At 48.1% G+C, this 14196-nt stretch overlaps 1 pseudogene; it reads right to left on the bottom strand.

Annotated features, from left to right (window-relative positions):
- LOC114080942 (MYND-type zinc finger-containing chromatin reader ZMYND8-like) overlaps nt 1-14196 on the bottom strand; it is a 69318-nt pseudogene that overhangs the window by 35934 nt on the left and 19188 nt on the right.

Below are 14196 nucleotides of genomic sequence, written 5' to 3'. Positions count from 1 at the left end.
TGGTGTGCGCAATCTAAAGTGTTACAAATATAATTTTCACCATGGAATTTTAGCATGAACTTGGAAAAACACCTTCAGGCATTAACAAAATAGACTTATTGGCTGAGAAGCCGATTCTAAGAAACCACGTCCTTATTGCTAATCTGGAGGTTTTCCAGCTACTTAAATGTTCTCTTCTTCCTTCCTGTTGCTCTCATTAGCACCTCCGAAAGAAAGAGAAGACAACGTAAGGCGCGAATCGATCAAATCGCTAATTCCTAGAAGTATGGCTCTTTCAGGTAGAAGCTGGAATCACTCCCAGAAGAGCAGTGAGCACATCTCCCAGGACCCACTCATCCCCTGGAAGGACATCACAGAGGAAATGAAGTGATAGGACCAAGAGTTCTTCTCTCCAAATAAAACTGATCTAACTTGGATGTGAGGGGCTGCCTTGGCATCTCCACACCCGGGGCCAACACGGCAGGCTCTGAGACAGAGGCCAACCTTTTCCAGTGTACAAAGGTCCATGGGGTGGATAATATATTCTGCGTAGCCCGGATACTGTTCCAAGGGAACGGGCTTCTGGAATGCATCTGTCTGTAAGAGAAAAGGTACACATGCACAGGCCAGGAAGACCACGCTTCAACTAACACTGGACTGAGAAGCTGAAGAGAACCTCTCTGAAACTGCCAGGAAGGAGGCCGTAGGCAGCTCCACTGGCCACCATCCCAGGCTGCCTGGATGTTGATAATCCTGGGCCCAGATGAACTGGTTGGGGTTTTGTTATTTGCTTTACTATCAACATACACCCAAGTAGCAGGTTCTGTCCCCTTCCAGTGAGGCTGAGAGTCCCAATACACCAGGGGTCACTTTAGAGCTAGGCCACACCCTAGAGGGACTCATCACCAAAACTGACTTGAGGGGAAAATGTGTTCACACCTAAAGATGACACATCAGACAAAGTCTCTTGGGTGCCAACAGATGTTTCTGATACGATGGGAAATCTAGACAGTGAGATTTTGTTCCTGTTTTCAGAGGTCAAATTGCCTTCAGTACAAGAAGTGTGCAAAAAGTCTTTACCTTCACCCATTTGCTTAAGCTCTAACTTGACTCAGCTCAAGATGGTTGGGTGGTATTTAACAATTTTTTTCTTTTTAAATCCAAAGATTTAATTAAATACCAAATTATACCTAAGCAAAGAATCGGGACAGATTTCCTTTTGCAATCACCTGTGTTCACTTCAATCCAGAATGAAAGTTTGACCACTATAAATTTAAAAAATTCTCCAGAACAGGGGTATGGCTCATGGGAAAGGCACTTGCCTAGCATGTGCCAGGCCCCGAGTTCCAGAATGGAGGTTTCAACAAAATCAGTGACTTTACATCAAACAGAGTGAGAAAGTAAAGCTTTCTTCTATTTGTCCTTTGGTTTAAAACTTGACAGAGCTGACAAATCTACACACTCTGCTCTTTTTGTAAATAGTCATCATGTTCAATCACTCCACAGTAAAAAAAAAAAAAAAAAAAAAAAGATTTTTTCTTTTTTTATGGTTCCAAGGATTGAACCCAGGGCCTTACACATATTAGTCAAGCTCCTTCCCTGGCCCAAGATTTTTGTTTTTTAACTAAACTAAAGCTACTAGCACAGTTTTGCTTCCATCAAATAAGATTTAATTCAAGAGATAAATAGGTAACTAATTCAATATCTAATTGGCACATCTTAAATTTCTTCATCATAACAAATTTCAGAATGTCTCAAAGCAAAACTTTTATTTGTTTAAAGAAACAAAACCACAGTGGTCACTAAAAGCAGTGAGATACTTGGCTACTGCATATGCACTTGACTTAGAAAGCAAATCAGAAAGGAGGGACCCATCCTTAAGCTTCTTTAGATTTATCTGGAGGGAGACAGAGTCATAATATGTCCATAGTATCATCATATTATTTTTGACAGAAGGTATTCCTCTGCCATTTTCCTGAAAACTATCATAATAATAACAGATATACCTATGGTATGGTGGGCACTCCCAGCAGGGTGCCATGTGAGGGCACAGCCAAGCCTGGCACCCTTGCTGTCATACAGTTTCCAAAAGTAGCAAAGGCTGTGCAGCAGGACTCATTTCACAATTGACGGAACTAACCAGATTCTCACCCATTATGGAAATCTCCCTGGTTCCACACCAGACCTCAGTTATAAATAAACTGGGACGCCCTCCTCTCCCTGAAGTGGAATTCCATCCATGCTGAGGGAAGGAGCACACAGCCCTCAGGGCCAAGGGGCTGTGAAGTTCTACTTCTCAACCCATCAGGACTTTAAGGCCCCACTGACTACTGGACCTCGTGTTATTTCCTGACTAAGCTCCTTGGGGACATGGAGAGCTCACTACAGAGAACTCACTGAATGGCACTGTACCTGATGTTTACTTGACAGATTTAAAGTGGGGACACACAAGACAAGTCTAAAGAGCCTGGAGAGGGATCTGAAAAGCAAAGCTGACAAGCAACGTGGAAAGCTGCTAACAGAACTAAATGGAGTCTTATCTTCATTTACACTTATACTGGTGGACTGATCCTCTTACCCCTGGCTGTTTCATTTTCTGAATGGCAAACTTGAGCAGGTAGGAGAGCTGTTCAATGGTGAGCATTTTCATGGCTTTGCTCTGGGTCTCAATGCACTCTGCTACTGCAATCTTTTACGAGTCAAAAATCATACACACACATCCAGTTAGAAAAAAGAAAATCACAGAGCCACGGGTTTATTCTCCTTCTACTTTTTCTTTTCTTTTTTTTTTAACATACACATAAAAAGAGATTCCCATCTAAATGTGAATAGCTGTTTCCCTTGGCAAGGACTCCAAACTACCAGACCAAAATATACTGGATCTGTGGGTAGACATTAGAAAGCAACCAGCCCACTGACTACCTTACAAGCAAGTGTCTCCAGCTCAGAGAGACAACAGGATCTGGGGGAGGTTGGGGGAGATGGGAATCTGGAAAAGCATCCTTATCCCAACCTTGGTTCTCAAGAAGGGGATGTGAATGGGAAGGTCACCGATGCATTCAGAGGAGGGATCTCCTCCCAAGATGAACTTTCATCAGCTGCTTATCTCAAGCCTCTTGAGACTCAGAGTTAACGTGCAGGAACGTGGCCCAGCACTGTCTGATGGCAAGAGACAGGGCTCCCTGCAGGAAGAACACGGGGGTGGGAGTGGACTAATAATTAATAGGACTCCATTGTTCATCAGCACTGATGTGAACTCACTTGGGATTCATGGGCACATTTCCAAAGGGCAGAATCTACCTGTCTGTCCACACAGGCAAGAGATGTCATTTCACAAAGGAAAGTCCCATCAAAGAGGAGACAGAGAGAAATGATGGAAAGTGGATTCTGCCATGGGACTGTGATACCATATCTCGGGGATTCAGAAGGCCCATGTCCCAGCAACAACAAAAATAGCATCTGCTCCTAAGTCATGCAATGTTCCTCAGCCATCTGTGAAAGGAGCGTGGATAAGTTTTCTTGGATAATTTGGACTGTTTCCACTCTTCACTTCTCTGTGAATTCTCAGATGTTTCTGGTTGGTTGTTGAGGAGAAGGACCACCCACGAGTCACTAGGAAGTTAGAAAGGCTGCATGATGCATGTGTCTCATCCCTGGGCTACCAGAGCCAGAAGAGCTAGTCTTGCCAGCAGCCTACCTTACCAGGCGACCCTGGAAGAAAATCAGGCTGTGGATCGTGCACGCAGAACTCCTGATTGTTTGAATTGCAGTTTGTTGCTGGGCTCCATCCAAGGAGAACACTCGGGTTACATGCTCAACTGTCCCTCACTCCCTCGCCCCCTGCTCCTACCTCCTGGCTGGCACTGCCTGGAAGTGCTACATGAAGCCCTTAGGACACCTTTGTTGCATAGGAACTGAGGATCGGAAGCTCACCCTGAGGCCAGGATAAATCAGCTGGAGAATGAGGATAAAATCCTTCTGCTTGACAAAGAGATGCCAGAAGTGTCTTTCTCTTAGAGGACTCTTGTCTATGCACACATGCCACTGGAGCCCACCTAGGGGCCTTGAGGGGGACACATGGCCTCAGAATGAGATGGAAAGGGCCTGACTGGGCACCAGCTGGGACTGGCCCCGTCTCTGGGCCCTTCCGACACATTCTGATAATAAACCCCACTGTTTCAGGCACAGTTTGAAGGAGCTCTCCCTGCAGAGGAAGCGTCCCAGGGGAACCACTACCTGTTCTGCAATGGGATGAAATGGGAACAGTCGCTTAGGACCAAAGGACACTGGTGGAGGTTCCAGGTCTCGCTCTAGGTGTAGCAGAACAAGATCTGGCTCCAAACATAGGCGGGCATGGGTGGGCGATGCCCAGCCCGTCTCAGTCTCCATGGAAGAGTGACCAAGGCAACCAGCAGCCACCTTCCAGCCATTTCGGAGGCAGAGTGCCATCCCAGGGTCGTCACCAGACCGACTCAATGCCTGATTTCTTTTCACTTATTTTCTATTTTCGTTCTTTCCCTGCACAGAAGTGGCTGCAGGGACACTACCTGTGACTTGTTTTCTTTTCCACAGAAAACATCTGGGCAGCCCCTCCAGGGCTCCCCATATGCGTCTTCATGTGCAATCTGAGGCCAACGTGCCTTGGGATCCAAGAGACATTCTACACCAAATGACTTTCAGATGACTCGCTTCTTTTTAGCATTCAAAAGAGCCTCCTAGTCCAGAGTGGCCAAGAACAGACGCCGCCTCAGAACCCTGCAAGTCCAGGGACTGGTTACCTTAAAGCAGCTCTTGGCTACCCACAAAACCTATGCTGCCTTCACTGTCCCCCTGCTCTGCCCAGGCTGCACCCCCTGCCCTGAAGGTTCCCCCAGAGGGTGGCAGGGCCCACCTCCATCAGGTCCTTCTCAAATCTCAGGGGGACGTTCCAGGCCTGGACACTTAAAATGGAACACCCTGTGGCTCCTGAACTCCCTACTCCCCATCTTCAATTTGCACCTTTCTTCAAACTCATTATTTCTAACTTTATTTTCACTTATGTCCTTTTCTGTTAAAAGGAAAGTGATCCGTGCCTACTTTTCTGAGCACTATCCGATCTCCATTAGAAATACTTGTTGCATGAAAGAAAGACTCAGATGGCACGGCCATCACCCAGAACACAGGACCCAAACTGGGCATCCCAGGTCGGTGGCGGCTGCTGACCCCATGACACAGCAGGGCACACCCAAGAGAAGCTGCGCAAGAGTGTTTCAGACCGTGTGAACTGTTAACAGTTCAAAAGTTATCATGTAAGACATGCATTCCAGAAAAAGAAAGGTAGCAGCAGATGTCAAAGCGATTCAAAGACTCAAGAAGAACCCAGACAATATTCCATGTGATCATTTCTCCAAGAGCTGCAGGACAGCAGCCAGGGGCAGATGCTGGACCAAAAGGGGGGTGGCCAGGACAAAGCAGGTGAGAGACAAGAAATGTCTCTTTTCTCCTTATCTGGATTATTGGAAAGTTTGTAAGTCAAGGAAGAGAAGAGATAGGAAACGAAGCAGGTAATGTATTCATTCCTTGGGAACTAACCTCACATTCAGGACAAAACCAGTCCCCCTCTGGTTCCAATGTCAGTCTCAGACACTTAGCGTGATAAACCCAGGGACAGAGCTCACAGCAAATGACTTGGCCTTCCCGGTGACAAACCCAGCAGTAGAAATCATTCCATCCATCCTGTGGTACAACATCATCAGGGTCTGTGGTGAGTGGCTTCTTCATATAGTAAAACGGACCATGTCTTAGTTCTGACTGAAATGTAGGCAAGAAAGACAGGTTTGGTTTCAAAACAAATGTGCATTCTCAACAGGAATTTGAACAAGTACATCAATAACAGCACAAGAAAATCACAGCATTTCACATCTGCTAAACAGTCGAGCTAGCTGCGGTTCCTCTACTGTCCACAACATTAGCAGGTCTTTGGATAACTATGAGGGTCTTTCCTCCCTCCCATTTTAAAAGGCCACAGACTGAACACTAGTGTCTCAGAGTCACCAGGCGGCCCTGGCCTATGTAGGTACAAATATTAACTACCGCTATATAGCTGCATGACCTTGGAGGGGTCTCCCCACCGCTGAGCCTCAGTTTTCTCATTTGTAAAATGAGGGTAAGGTACCTAATGTCATGGGATTATGGGGCTGTGTTCAAATGAGAGGATAGAATGTATGGAATTAACACGGTGCCACCATCACCAATGTTGTCCCCATGGTTAAGAGCCCAACGTACACAAGTTCATGTTTACAAAGCCAACAGAAGTGTGCGATCTGCCCTGGGAGTCTTCGTACTGTAGGCACTTAGAGAATATAGCAATTGGATTTGAGTGACCAAAAAATGATCTTTCATTTTTAAGGCCATCCCCAAGGCACAAAGTCGTGAACCAACCAGAACCTTCCTCAAGTCACATCTCTTGAACACTTTAGGCCCCTGTAGTTGCCAGAGAGCCTCAGCCTTCATTACAAACAACACAGGAAGATGAGATTGTGGCAGGTCCAGGGACACCAGAAATACAGGGAAGCCATCCTTCAAACACATAAAATCACTCAAAAGAAACTCATTAGGAAAACCACCATTACGCTCCAATATGGAATCCTATTTAAATCTATGATCAAGTCCATGGGAAGCATCAAACATCCTGGTAACTAGTGGTGTGATTGAAAAAGCTTGGCTCACAACTGTAATTCCATCTCAGGAGGCTGAGGCAGGAGGATCTCAAGTTTGAGGAAAGCCTGGGCAACATAGTGAGACCCTGTCTCAAAAAACTTTCTTTAAAAAGGTCTGGGGCCAGGTGTGGTGGTGCACACTATAATCCCAGAGTCTCAGGAGGCTGAGGCAGGACGATCACAAGTTCAAAGCCAGGCCAGCAATATAGCAAGGCCCTCTGCGACTCCTGAGACCCTGTCTCAAAATAAAACGTAAAAAGGGGGCTGGGATACAGCTCAGTGGGTATAGTATTTGCCTTGCATGCACAAGGCCCTGAGTTCAATCCCCAGCACCATAAATGAATGAATGAATGAATGAATGAATGAATCAATGAATGAATAAATCACAAAAAGGGATAGAGATATGGCTCAGGGTTCAGCACCCCTGGGTCCCATCCCCACTACCAAAAATAACAATGATAATAAAACAGGAAGAGTCTAGTGTGACAGCGAACCTCCCTTACTTGCAACCACATCTACTGTCAAATACAAGCTGGATCTTTTTGGTCTTGTTTTTGTTTCCTTGGTGCTGGGGACTGAGCAGAATCCAGGTTACTGAACCTTCAGCATGAAGTTTCTCTCACATCCTGTCACTATCCCACCCCACTGTTCCAGGTGGCTGTCCCCAGAGGATGGGGGAAGCTGCAGCTGGGCTGGTCCAGTCTCCAGACTCCCTCCTCTCCTGGAGCAGCCCTGGATGCTGAGAACCAGCTGCCTGATTAATCACCTGTCAATCAGATCCTTTCCTTATCTGCTGCTTATAAGTGTTACCTGCTCCATAAAAATAATCTGATAACAAATATGGAACACTTTTAAAAGGAAAAGCATTTTCAGGCAAAATGAGTTATGATTTTTTTCTTCCCCACAGGGAAGCAGCCTGAGAGCAGAGCAGGCAGGTTACAACCTGTGATTCAATGGGACAGTTACAGGTCCTGAGAGCACATGTTCTTATTCTCTGCCCTTCCACAGGCTGGTATGACAAGAAGAGTGGGAAAGACCCTTCCGTTCACTTCTGGAATCTCTTCATGCACATCAAGAGCCAGCAAACACTTTCTACAAAGAGGTGAGGCCTGGCAGTCCACTTGGTCTCTACTGACAGTGCTCAGCTCTGGCCGTGCAGTGCAGAAACACAGAAAATATATCAGTGCAGCCACAGAGATGTGCGCCAATAAAACTTTACAAAAACAGGCTCCTGGGCCACAGGCAGCAGTTGCCAACACCTCGTCTACATCCACCCGAGAACGGGTGCTCTGGACCTGCATATGTGTGATGGAGGGGAGGCCACAAGTTCAAATGCCTGCAGAGACCACTCAGGTGGCACAGATAAGTAACAGCACCGTGCATCAGCTTTTGTCCTGCATTTGCAAAGGAGTGGGGCTGACTTCAAAGCCTGTGAGAGCCACACAGCCCTGGAACCAGCCGGACCCTAGAGTGAGGAACGCTCACCAGCCTGGACGTGAGTGGGATGGTGGGCAGAGCCCAGGCCAACCTGTGGGGGCACCACCAACTATCCCAGTGGTTAATACACTGCCTACTTCAAGCAAGGACTGCTGTGAGAAGTGCTAGTTTGTGCTTTTGTGGGTTGAGGTTTTTCTATTTTATTATTTTTGGTAGTGGGGAGGGAACCCAGGGAACCCACCTATATGGCAGGCAATAGCTCTACCACTGAGCTACGTCCCCAGCCCCAAATAAAGTATTTTAAAGGTCTTCTTAAATCCCCACCCTGGGGCCAGGTGTGCTCCACCAGGAGGATCCCAAGTTCAAAGCCAGGCTCAGCAACTTAGCAAGGTCCTAAGCAACTCATGAAGACCCTGTCTCTAAATAAAATATTAAAAATGGCTGGGGATGATGTGGCTCAGTTAAGCATCCCTGGATTCAATCCCCAATATCAAAAATATGATAATATTTTTTTCTTTTAAATTCCCCCTGGGGATACAGCTCGGTAGTAGAGCAAATGTTCAGCCTTCAGGAGGCCCTGGGTCTGATGAGTACCATCACAGAAAGAAAAAAGTAAAGAAAACAATAACAACAACAACAATAAAAAACAAAAAACAAAACAAAACAAAAAAAACAGAAAGCCTCCCTCTAAAAGTCCTGAACTCCCAATGTGTGAAAAAGAGACAAAAAAAGTGCCTGCACTTAAACTTGGCTCAGATATTGATAATAACAGGTCTTCATCAAAAATGGAAATTCATGGTTTGCTTTTTTACAAGGCCAAAATGGCTTTCTTTCAGAACACTGGAACACAGAAAAAAACCTGGGGGGGCCGGGGGGAGAAAGAGACATAAGTCAAAAGTCAGAAAACTGTTAATCCCGCCCCCCCCAGAGGTGGAAGGGTTGAGCAGAGCTGACTGCTTGTGATCCTATAGTGAGGGGTGGGGAGTACGGTGTAGGCTGACATTAGCTCAGCCCAACACTAGCTCAGCCCAGCGTCTGCTTGGCAGATTCTACTCAGCACTGGGGTTGCTGGATTCTGCTAAGTGCTTTGGTCTAAATCTTTGTGTCTCCCTCAAAATTCCCAAGTTGGTATCTTCTAGAAGGTGGGGCCTCTGACTACTGATGAATGTGCCTTATCCAGGACGATACCAGAGAGGCGCTCACCCTCTATCACAGGACACCCTCTATCACACCTCTATGACAGAACACAACTGTGATGGTGCCTGATCTCGGACTTCCAGCCTCCAGAAATTCCTACTGTTGGTAGGTCACCCAGCCCATGGTGCTTTGTCACAGCCAATCAAACAGCTAAGACAATTAGTGTTTATAAGAACCCAGAAATGCAAGATTTTATTTGAAATCTCACGATCCTCAGAGTTTGGTGACTGACAGAAATCATGACATATTGGTCAAACCAACATATGGGGAAGGGAAGGGAAAGGAAAGGTAAGTATTCAGGGGCTGGGGCTGGGGCTCAGTGGTAGAGCTCTCGTGTAGCATATGCGAGGCCCTGGGTTTGATCCTCAGCACCACATAAAAATAAGTAAACAAAATAATGGTATTGTGTCCAAGTACTTCTAAATTTTTTTTTTTTTTTAAAAGTAGGTATCCAGTGTCATTTCTTTTAAGTTCCCTATGAGGAAAACAGAGATTGCACATGAAGAATATTGGCCCTACTCTGCCAGCATTTTTAAAAAAATGCTGTTAGGAATGACAGGGTCAAAGGTCAGGGACGTCTTCCAGTTTCAGTGAAGGTCACTCCATTTTTGCCAACAAAAGTCTCTGGGCCTTTGTGCCTTGGAGTTTTGGATCAGAAATGCAAACATGCAATGGACCTTAGGATGTTCTAGTCCAAAACCCTATTTTAGGACATAAACTGAAGCTCAAAGAGAAAGCCACTGATGTGGCCACCCCCAGTGAGTCCCCCAGATGCCATGAACTGGAAGGATCCTGTGTCCAAGAGGAGCAACTCCCCCATCTGTGGGTACTGGAGAGGACAGGAAGTGTGCTCAGGCCCTGTGTTCCCCGCCCTGGCGCTGCTGTGTCCATGGCCGAGTGCCTTCTGCATCCACGAGTTCCCACCCTGTGGCGACATAACCCTGAACACTCGCTCAGGCTGTTCTGTCTGTAGAGCCAGGATCTGAGGCTGCTAATCCAAAGCAGGGGACACCAACTTACAGTCACATCAGTTGGTCATGAGGTTTCTGTGCCACAGAAACGGTCTTCACACAGGGTAAGAAGGCAGCAAATACCCGAGTGGATTAGCTTCCAGAGAAAGAACTGTGAGCAAATTCTTAGAGAACAGTAGGGACTCCCACAGTGAGTGTGCATGGGTGTGCATGGGTGTGCATGGGCAGAGGGAGGAGACAGGAAAGGACAGCTTCTGGCCAGGAAGGACATCTGCTCTCAGGACTCCCTGGGAACTGGAAAGGGAGTGTTGGCACAGGAAGCCAAACTGGTGGTTTAATTAAGGGCTGAGGGTTATCTGACTGCCATTTTCTTTCTGATAGCTCTGAGGTGCTTCTGGGGCGACTGCAGCAGGTCCTCACCAGCTTCTGGGACAGACGGAGCAATTCAATCTCTATGTTTTCAACTGTAAAATGGTGATGCACATGGCCCTTCCTGGCACAAACATTCAGACTGACATAAATGTTTGCAATGGCAGGTGACATGGGGCAAACGCTGCTTTGGTATCATCATCAATGCTTTTTATTTCCCCAAGTAGTTTTTTTCCAAGTGCCCCTGAAAACACACGTGGGATCCCCCAGTTGCTCCTCCTCCGATGGGATCTCTAACTGACGAGGCAGCTACCAGCCACAGGCAGCCACGTGACTTTAAACAGAATGAAAAAAACCAAGTTGCTCCCTGACACTGGTTGATTTCGAGGGCTCACGAGCCACACGTGACTGGGTCGACACCAGACATCGGGGTCTAGGACACTGCCACAGAAACAGCCTGCCTCCAAGGTCAAATCTCAGATCATACTCTGGCAACGGAGCCTGGCTGTGCTCTTCGTTTCTGCTCTTGCCCTGTCCTTTAGCTCCATGAGTCTCCATGACAGCCCCAGGGCCTGAACAGCAGCGCCAGGACGCCCAGTTCCGTGAACGAGGAAACCAGAGCCACGGAGGTCCACGTGCCCACAGTCACAGGGCCAAGGCCAGAGCTGGCAGTTCACTCTATAATTTTGAGAATGAAAATAGATTTGCACTGGACACATGCCTCTCCCAGGCCGGGGCACTTAACGTGGCTAGGGCTCCTCCCGTGAAGGCAGCAATCTCATCTAATCCAACCTTCCATCCCCAGGGCCCACTGCAGTGCGTGATAATGCACAGAACAGATGAGCAGGTCACCAGGAACTGCTGCTCAAGAACCACTCAAGACCCCCTGACCTCGCAGTCCACACAGGGGTGGACACTTCCACCAGTGAGTCCACAGTGCTCTCACGTTCCCTATTTGGAATGTCTAAGCTGCACCAGAGAATTTTATAGCCAGAAGGTTCCCTAGATGAGACCCAGGATGGTGAGGAGGTTTTCCCGAGCCTCTGACAATCCTGTCAGCCAAGGGGATGGGGAGCCTGTGCTCAAGAGAAGGGGAGGTGACCCTTGGGCCATGCCTCTACTAGGGGCCCACACCCTTCATTTTACAGATGAGAAAACGAGACTGGCAGGGAGCTGTGTCGCCCAGCACTGGTCAGCAGGGGAAATCCTCAGGCCACCCGGGAAAACCATCCTAAGAGTACGGAGACATGAAGCCAAGGAGAAGCCCCAGTCCCTCAAGAAGAATATCCTCATCTCCTCTGGGTCACTGCTCTGTCCCCAAGCAGATCTGAGAACCCGCTGGAAACCTCACACAGGCCCCTCTGAGCTGCCCTTTCTACACATGCAAATGACAGGCAGCGCCAGGGCAGCCTGCTGAACAGATGCCAAACCCGGCTCCGAGGAACGGAGCATTGCTGCCCGCTGGTGTGCCCACTGCCATGCCACACCCAGCCGCGGCCTTACCTGTTTCTTGCTGTTGCTGCTCAGTAAGCTGGGCTTCTTTTTATTTTTAATGGGGCTTGTAGAGTTGTCCTGCAGTGAGTGGCCATTGGAAGAATGTGGGGGGCTGGGGAGCTTTCTTTTCTGGGCTATTCTGTCTGCAGAGCCAGGATCTGAAAGAGACACACAGGACCACACATTTTAAAGCACCAGGGTGGCCATGGTCCCACAGGAGGGTGAATGTGATGTGGTACATTTTTCCCCAAACTCAAGGTCATTTGCAAGTATACTCCTCCTCCTATAATATACTTGACCCCCTTTTTATTGTCCAAGGTCAAGGATGTGCATGACTGTTTTTTTTTTTGGGGGGGGTACTATGGATTTAACCCAGGATCAGTCTGCCACTGAGCTACATCCCCAACCCTTTTTAAAAAAATTTATCTTGAGACAGGGTCTTGCCCAGGCTGACCTTGACCTTGTGATCCTCCTGCCTCAGCCTCCCAATGAGCTGGGATTACAGGCATGAACCACCACACTCCACTCCTACGTGATATTTTTATGAAATCTTGGTTGGTTGCCAAAACAAAAAAAGTTCAGGGCCCACAGGCCGTGATGACACCAGATAAAGTTGAGCAACAATCCCACGTTGGGGTGAGAATGAGTCTCCACCTTGCACACTCATCACCGTTCCTGACTGTGTCCCTGTTGACAAGGCTGCAACCAAGCTCCTAAGAGGCATCACATAGGCACCAGCGCTGTTGGCATGCCCACGAACTACTTTTCCACACCCACAAAAATGGCCAATCAGGAAACAATGAAAGGCAGGTCACCAAGGCCACACACCAGGGCAACGACAGCACCTTGCTCTGTGCAGAAAAGGAGAGCTGCTGTGTATGCTCACAGCTGACAAAACAGAACGGGTAAAAAGAATGACCCTGCTCACCGGAAAGTTCTCCCGGCTGTCAGCAGTGGGCACCCTGAGACCTTCCTCCCAAGAAATCAATACAAATTACATTCTTATTGATTCTTGCCTGAAAAGTACCAGCTCCCCTCTTACCAGAACCCCCTCATTTCCAGCCTCCCTTCCAGTCAGAATCTCAGTGTATCCTTCTACCACCATCCATTCAGTCTTCACCTGCAAGGACCAGAGTCCGTCCCATGCCCCAAGGTGGCCTCCTCGGCTCATGGACAATAGTGGCACAGCTTGGGACAGCTGGCATCCTGAAGAGCAAAAGTTACAGACACATGAGAGTGGAGAGTGCACCCTGCACACTGGGGCTGGCATGGGATGTGAGATACGGGAAGATGACAATCCCCAAAAATGTTCCTCCTGCAACTCAGCATCGGGAAAGTCTCAGCACGCACATCACCCTGCACCACATCTCCCGCCTTCAGGGTCCAACAAAACTGTTTGCAAGGCCTCCAAGCAGCTCCCTTTGTTTTGGGAGGGCAGGCAGCCTCTAGCAAGTGCACAAGGCCTGACAATGAGTGGACACTCCTGCCTCACCACCAGGCTTCCAGAAAGTTCTGAACCAATGATCGGTAGAGGAAATTCAATGCTAACCACAGGTGTCCTGAGTGTGAAGAGCCCAGGGTCTGGGGAAGCATCCCACAGACACCAAGTGGAGGCCCAGAAAGCCCAAAGGGTTGCCCCCAAGGCACAGGAGCTAGTTAGTCAGAAAGCTAAAAGACAGCACCCGGGATAGGCTCTGGGAATAGGGACCGTTCCCCAGGAAAACGGCTTTCCCAGAAGGGTCCACTCCACTATCTGACGGGAAAACTCACTTTGTCCACACTGCCTGGCTCCACAGACCCCTCCTGGAGCAGAGCAGGAACAAGAGGATCCCACTCAGCCACCGTGTGTTGTGCCCAGAACTGGACAACTTATGTGTCCACGAAGAGCCAGTCCTCAGACACAATGGAATGTTCCAGCCCTTTAGAAAAACAGGCAGCCAGGTGCCGTGACCCACACCTGTCATCCCTAGTGACTCAGGAGGCTGAGGCAGGAGGAAGGCAAGTTCAAGACCAGCCTCCGCAACTTAGTGAGACCCTGTCTCCAAGTAAAA

Source organism: Marmota flaviventris, chromosome 17 (assembly GCF_047511675.1).
Source record: "Marmota flaviventris isolate mMarFla1 chromosome 17, mMarFla1.hap1, whole genome shotgun sequence".
Lineage (NCBI taxonomy): Eukaryota > Metazoa > Chordata > Mammalia > Rodentia > Sciuridae > Marmota > Marmota flaviventris.
This window is presented reverse-complemented; position numbering and strand designations above follow the sequence as displayed.